The sequence below is a fragment of the Lynx canadensis genome, chromosome X (assembly GCF_007474595.2).
Source record: "Lynx canadensis isolate LIC74 chromosome X, mLynCan4.pri.v2, whole genome shotgun sequence".
Classification (NCBI taxonomy): Eukaryota; Metazoa; Chordata; class Mammalia; order Carnivora; family Felidae; genus Lynx; species Lynx canadensis.
In genome coordinates this window covers 21,860,467-21,868,220 of record NC_044321.2, presented here as the reverse complement: position 1 = coordinate 21,868,220, position 7,754 = coordinate 21,860,467, and the positions used below count along the sequence as shown (strand labels likewise).

The window sequence follows — 7,754 nt, the reverse complement described above, 5'->3', positions numbered from 1 at the left end:
CTTCTAGTCCATCTCCCACCCGTCTCCCTCAGTCAACTCTCAGTTTGTTCTCTTTTGCTAAGAGTCCCCTGTGGTTTGTTTCCCCCTCTGCTCTTTTTCCCCCCTTTCCATATGTTCATCAGTTTTGTTTTTTAAATTTCACATGAGTGAAATTATATGGTATTTGTCTTTCTCTGATTTATTTTGCTTAGCATAATACAGTTGAGCTCCATCCATGTCGTTGCGAATGGTAAGATATCGTTCTTTTTAATGGCTGAGTAATATTCCATTGTGCATATATATATATATATATATATACACACATATATGTATATATACATATACATACATACGTACACACACCCCCCACTTCTTTTTTATCCATTCATCAGTTGATGGACATTTGGGCTGTCTCCATAGGTTTGCTGTTGTTGATAATGCTGCTCTACACTTGATCTTAGCCAAAAGGCCGAGAAGCCATGATAATGCTGCTCTAAACATTGGGGTGCATGTGCCCCTTCAAATCTGTATTTTGTGTCCTTTGTGTAAATACCTAGTAGTGCAATTGCTGGATCATATTTTTAGTTTTTTGAGAACCTCTTTACTGTTTTCTGGAGTGGCTACACCAGTTTGCGTTCCCGCCAGTGGTGCAGGAGGGTTCCCCTTTCTCTGCATCCTCACCAACACCTGTTGTTTCTTGTGTTGTTATGTTTACAGGGGCCCCTTTATAAGTGTTATTTTTTTTGGTTATATTTTAATATTTTTTTAAGTTTATTTATTTACTTTCAGAGAGGCAGAGACAGTACGAGTGAGGGAGGGGGAGAGAGAGAGGGAGACAGAGAATCCCAAGCAGGCTCTGCACCATGAGCGCAGAGCCCCGTGCAGGGCTAGAACCTATGAATCGCGAGATCATGATCTGAGCCAAAATCAAGAGTGGCTTAACTGACTGAGCTGCCAGGTGCACCCTAGCTCATTTGTTTTTTAGTAATCTCTACACCCAACATGGGGCTCAAACTCTCGACCCTTAGATCAAGAGTTGCATGCTCTTCCACTTGAGCCAGCCAGGCACCCATGGGTTGGAAAAGAGTTTAACTCAAATAACTACCTTTAGAAAGGCAATACTATATCTCTAGCTTATGCACACGAGATGAAAATTTTGAAATTATTGCCAACCAGTGACTTTATTGGGCAGAATTAATTGTGTCATTAGAATGTTGGCAATAAAATATCAACGATGTTTCTTCCCTCGTGTTAGTCTATTCTGAAATCTTGCATGGTATTTTTACTGTCTTGGTAAGTAGTGTAAAAGGCGAGCTCAGATCAGTACAGTGTAGTTCAAATTATCATTAGTTTCCAATGACTGAGGCTCTGATGAATGAGTGTTGTTGTATAATGATATTAAACTGTCTTCTTCAATTTTACTTGACCAGAAAAACAATATTTTATTAAAAAGTACTAGTAACCTGAATTACGTGTTCAGCCTATTAACCAAATCCAAGTGCCTTATGAATACTTAGGCACAATATCATTTCAAAATTACCTGAATACATGTACTGGTTACTCTTTAATCACAATAAGTAAAATGATAATGAATTAATCCCACCTTAATTTTCATATATGGTTCAAATAAAGTAGGTATAAAAATTATATATGTGTGAATTGATGTCACATTTGCTTGGATGTCTGTATCACCATCCCTGTCTCCACTTTGTTTGCAAATGTCCATGACAGTGATAAGAGAGCAAAAGACATTGTGTACCATCTATCGTGGGTTTTCCAATTTCTCCTCTTAACTGTAAGTCTTTAATGGTCGAACAGTTTCGCTTCTGGAAAACCCTTCTAGACAGGCTTTGCTAAGAGACACAGTGGAATGGGACTTTCAGTTGTATAAGGCCATACTTCATAAATCATTTCTGCCAAGGTAACACTCAAAACAGCAGAGAATGGCCATGTTCGCCTGGCACCAATGGATCATTACACATAGTAGCTCACCACCAGAATTGAATATTTTTGAAGTCTCATGTCCAATCACAAAGACTTTAACACACAGTATTAAATAGCATGTAAAAAATTACATGCTATTAAATTATTTGACACTCCCCCCCCAGTTTCTGATAGAATGAATATTTGCAGAAGATGCATCCTACTTAGCTTGAGTTTTGTGTTGATCTGGCATTCCCTGGTAAGTGTCTTTGGAGCTCCAATTTGAGAAGTATTGGCAAAATGATGCCTCTTCGATGAATCTGACATCTGTTCACTAATACGGGGACTCATAAATGAGCATAAAGTTTGTGTTTAACTCGACTGTCTTTCTGAAATCCTCCATACTGTTTTAGAAATAGTGTATTCTGAAATACATAGAAAAGCCTTTGCCTTTAGGTAGAAAAGCTTGACCCAAATAGCTTTACAACATGCTTTCCTACCTTTTTTATTTTTTTATTACTTTCTGTATACTGTAGAAGGATAATCTAGTACCATTCATGAAATCATTTACTCCTTTCATAAGGTACCATAAATAGCATTTTGGTCCAAAGCAATGTGGCCATTTAGGTAATCGTATCTTTATCATATATACTAGCCAGTTCTTCAGAGGTATATAAATATGGTGTCTCAGTTTGAAGGGACAGTCAGAATCGATCTGAAAGCAAATAGTGAAACAATGCTGACATTAATGAAAACATCAAGTTAATCATATAGTCTCAGGGTTTACCAGAACATTTCAGTGACAACCATGATGATTGCATCACTTTGTCAACCTCTTGTTACCGGCCATATAGCCATTATTTGACTTTAAATGACATTTTTATGACAATTAATGAACTTTTAATTAATTGATTTTCATTAAGTAAATTTTCATTAATGAAAAGGATTTAGGTCTTTCCCTCACCTAAGCCAAGCGGCATGAATTAAAGAAAGATAAGTTTAGAAAATGTAGTCTGAGAACCAGTCTGCACTGATAAAAGGAGCAAAGCCAGGATGTGTCTCGTCAACCATACTGAGACATAAACGGTCACATCTTCAGAATGGCAAACTAGGAACAAGATGAGCAACTTGGAAACTTTCCACATATTCTTATAACAGACTGTTTCGACCAAGATTTTTAGTCAAGTAAACATGAAAGAAATACCCGAAGAAAGCAATTAAAGAAAGCACATGTAAATAAACCGGGCAGTAACTTGGATTTAAAACCAACGAAAAGTCAAGTATTCATTCCCCAACGCATGCGGTTACACAGATGGGGATAATAGTAGGAAAGGGACTTAGTACTGAGTGAAGCAATTTGAACATATGGTGTTCTTAAAGGTTCATATGAATTGGAGAGCAGGGAGCATTTGGGCCGTAAAGGAGACTAACAGATCACCAACATAATTGGCTGGCTAATGGGATATCTTCGAACAAAGGAACTGTGATCATTATACCTACAGGATATTATGCATGATAAACAAATAATTCTGTAATGCACAGAGATTTTTTTTTTTTTTTAGGAGATAATGTAAGTACCCAGAAGCTCTTACAATAGATGATGTTACCATTCAGTGCTGAGATCACCTTATGGTGACTGGATACTACCAGAATGAGATTCGTGGGTTACCACAAAGAAGATGGGGTTACATACAACAGATACTGCTTTTCTACCCATGTTCCAAGTTCACATTACTTGCAGTACAGATGGAGGCGAAGCTGGTATTGGTTGACTGTGTTTTTTGTGCATGGTTCTCTGGTTACAGAGATACAGGAATATCGTTGAAGCCTGAAAAATGCTTACATTAAAGATACCACAATTGAAATTTTGTCGATAAAATGGCTGAGATTTAGACATCAATTTACCTCAGTACTTGGATCTAGTAAAGTGTGAAGAAATTGATTTGACTATGTATCCCAACCCTGGCCTCTTTCTTCTACACTCCGATACTTAAGAAGTAAAATTTTGGGGCCACCCATGATTACTCACCACTCATATGCATATGATCTTTGGCTTATCAGAATGCTCTTGTTCACCCGAATGAGATAAGGCCTTACGATACTTCTCTTGGATGCTCCCACTAGTCACTACTGCTGAAACAGGGGTTGCTACATGAAATTAATCTATCAAGTAGGGGGAAAGCCTTGAAAACATCGGTTTTCAGACAGCAATACATGGTTTTAGAGGGAAAAAGTATCTTAGGCACCAGACAGACGTTTACACGTGGGCTTTCTTCTGGTTTCTTTTATGTTGCTTAAATGTCTGCTTCTCGTTTCTCACAGTCCAGTCCGTATTGGGCATGTGTAGTATTTGCTTTCAAATTTGCATCTAACTTTTAAAAAAATTCCTTGGATTTAAGATTGGTATCAGTTCTCCATATTGCCTTTCAGCAATTCCTCTATCCAGAGACAAATTTACCTTGAAGATTGTAAATCCTAAAGCTTCAGAGACAGTCACTTACATGGGTGTCCATCTAGGAGCTGGGTTTTTAGATGTCGAAATATATGTGAGCTTTTATAAATGCATAACTTTTTATTTTTCTCTCATTCTCAATATTAACTTTTATACCTAAGTTTGTACTTGTTACTGGAGCTGCCTTTTTATACAACAGGACTCCCCATACTGTATAAGCCTCAAGACCTCCAAAACCTGAGTGCCCCTTCCCCCTTTAGCAATAAAACATGAGTTATCTTAAAACTGACAGGATTTCATTTGAAAACCCATCTGCCACATTTTCAACGATTTTTTTTTTTGTCCATTCAAAATTTGTGAGATCAGTTGAAATTTTTCAGGCAGCTGAATTATTTTGTGGTGTGCTTTGAGTTTATTTCCATTAACTATGACTGAGCCAACTTTGCAGCAGTGAAATTAAAATAAGATTAAGAAGGATCAAGATGTATTATTTAAAACACTGAGAATACTGTGAGAAGTGTATTCTAATCCTTAACTGTGCATACTGGCTTGAGATTTATTTACTGGCATATATAGTTGCTAATTTTTATTTTTTCTTGATGAATATATAAGCCCTGTAGGGAGAGGAAACTGTTGTCCAGTGTCTGTATCACTTAGAACAAGGCCTGGGCACATGGTAAATGTGAAATACTTGCTGAATGAATGACTGACTTGAATAAATGAATGGCATGTGCTAGGACCCCCAAAATAAACCGATAAGTGGAAGACATCCCTAAAAAAAGGACTCGATTGATCAAGCTGAGTCTTCTAGAAGTATTTACACATTCACAAAATTATACTAATTTTTACTCAACAGTCATCATTTCTTTACACCAAGTTTCAGCCAGCTGTTATTTAAAGTATCTGAATTATAGACCCTTGAATGCTGGGGTTTGTAATGGAAATGCTGACAGTCACTTAACCAGATAATAGCACCAGTTGACTTGGTGTGTGTATATATAGTGTCATTGCTAATATGGCTGTGCCATCTGTTCTGAGAGTTGTAAAAGATTTGAGCTTCAAACTCCTGGTTTAAAAAAAAAAAACTGCTGGATGAATTGGATCCTAAAAGGTGAAGTAATGAAATGACACTTGTGTCCTTTAATGACATTGCTTAGGTGACTACCTATGAGCAGATAGTGCGCCGTGGAAGACATGATTGGAAAACTGCATGTCACCTTGAAAGCCATCAGGCACTTCTGTTTACAATTTTGTTCCTGCTAGGCAAGGTAGGAGAACATTTTGCACTCCTGATGATTGTTTTAACAGCCTAATAGTGCAGGTGTGTGGTCAACAACGTATGATGAAAATATGGTTTTTAAGTGCCTAATGGCTGTGCCTCGGCTGACTCTTAACTTAAAGAGAAAGGTCAAAGAAACTCCAGATGGCCATCACGAGCTCTGTAGAATTGGTTTTCTTTAATTACTGATACTTGACAAGTGTGCGGGGGTTTTTTTTTCTTTTAATTTCCCCCCAGAATGTAGGTTTTACTGTCAGAGAAATTACTTAACACCTGTGTTCCCCCTGCCTGGTGGCCTGGGAGATATTCCCTGAGGCCTTTCGGGCCCGGTGCCTGGGAGAGCTGTGAATTTACCCTCCCAACCACCTAGCTGCTTGACAACAGAAGAATGTGACAAATACAGCTCCTGGAAAGCCTCAGAGGTCACAGGGCAAGAATCCACATTCTCCTACAATAGCTGTTGAGTATCAGACAGACGTCGGCCTCTTCAGTGGCACCGCCCGTCCAATTGAGCTGAGGGGCATGTGACCATAGATGGGAAACCCATTGTTAGTCAGCTTTTCCAGCGGTCTCCTCACCATCTGTTGAGTTTCCTGGGCAGCCGAAACCTGTCCCTCACTAAAAACGTCTCCACCTCCTGCTACAGGCTTGTGTTCAGCTCTCTTACTGCCTATTTGTCATGATTTCTTCAGGACCAGTCTCTTGGCAGGTGTTGGATTGTCTTCTTTTCTCTCATATCTTTCATTAATTTCTCAATTTTCTGATTTTCACTTTGAAAATTGCAAAGTGGAGCTTAAGGAAGAGTAAATAAGGGCAGGAAGAAACAGATGAAGGGAAGAGTCTAATTTTTCACAACATGTGCCATTTAACATAATAATTCAGGAAATGCTCAGGAAGTAAATTACTTTCATTGCATACTATTATCTGTGGTGGAGGGAGAGGAAAAAAGTCTTAAATGTTATATACAGTGTTAATTAAAATGCAACTTAAGGAAATAACAGGAAATATATTGTCCTATTATGCATTAAGTCATTCGTTCATCAAATATTTATTTCATGTTTGCCATGTGCTCGTTCCCGTTCTAAGTGATGGAAGTACTTGGGAGAAAAAAACAGTTCTTTCTCTTCGTAGGACTTTTATATTTGTGAAGACGATAGAAAATCAACAAGTAGGTACACAAATGGAGCAAGCCAGTCTATACAGTTAAGGATTAGGCTGTGTCTCACAAAGTACTGTCTCTATTTTACAAAGTGTTTCTTCATTCTTGTCACTTTCGTCCCACTGCCACATGAAATTCACCTAATCAAAACTGACAACGTATAGACATGAAAAAGTATTCATCTGGCACAGTGGTGTGCTGCCCCAGAAAAACTATAATTCCATGATAATGTGGTCTCGTATTCAGTACCTGGTGTACTCATTTTGTAACTTTGGGCAGGTCACTTCTTGGATCAGTTTTGTAATCTGTGAAATGATGCTAATAATAGCACTTCCTGTGGGTTATTATTAAAAGTTAATGAAGCAGCACACGCAGAGCGTATTTAGAAAAGGGCTTGTCCTAGAACGAGCACTTAATAAAACGAAGATTTTTTTTTTTTTTGGTGGTGGTGGTGGTGGTTTAAATGAACAACAAGAAGTAGGATGTCCTTGCTTCAAAAAACCTTTTCAAGAAATGTTAGATATTAAAAAAATAACCAAAAAAAATTTCCCCCCAACAGTAATAATCACATTTAGGAAGAATCTGAGGTCAGAACTTTGTTTTCGGTGATAGCAGTGTCACGTGGAAGCTGACACCGACTAGAACAGGTTGTAGTGACAATGTGTGGATTTTCTGCTCAAGCCCTCTCTTTTTTCTGACAGGAGTCAGCCCCCTGCTAACACTTGAATTGCAGTCTGTGGGAGTGATCCTACCAAAAAAATCTGCTCGAGGAAATTTTGGTTTATAGTGCAGCAGCACACCAACCTTTGCTTTGACTTTGAAATTCCTACTGGCTCAACATAAAGGACTTTCATATTTGAAAATACACCAATTTGGAGGGGGAGCCATTGCCCCTTATTTTAGCAATTTGAAATGCAGCTTTTGATTTCCATAGCAATTTTGCTTATTTCCTCTGACAGCTG

The 7,754-nt window shown here is 38.1% G+C and overlaps 1 non-coding gene across 1 annotated transcript; it reads right to left on the bottom strand.

The window, feature by feature from the left end:
* Positions 1-263: 263 nt before the first annotated feature.
* On the bottom strand, positions 264-460 carry LOC115508004. The gene has a single exon (XR_003966901.1). It is a non-coding gene; the product is annotated as a U2 spliceosomal RNA (small nuclear RNA).
* Positions 461-7,754: the final 7,294 nt, after the last annotated feature.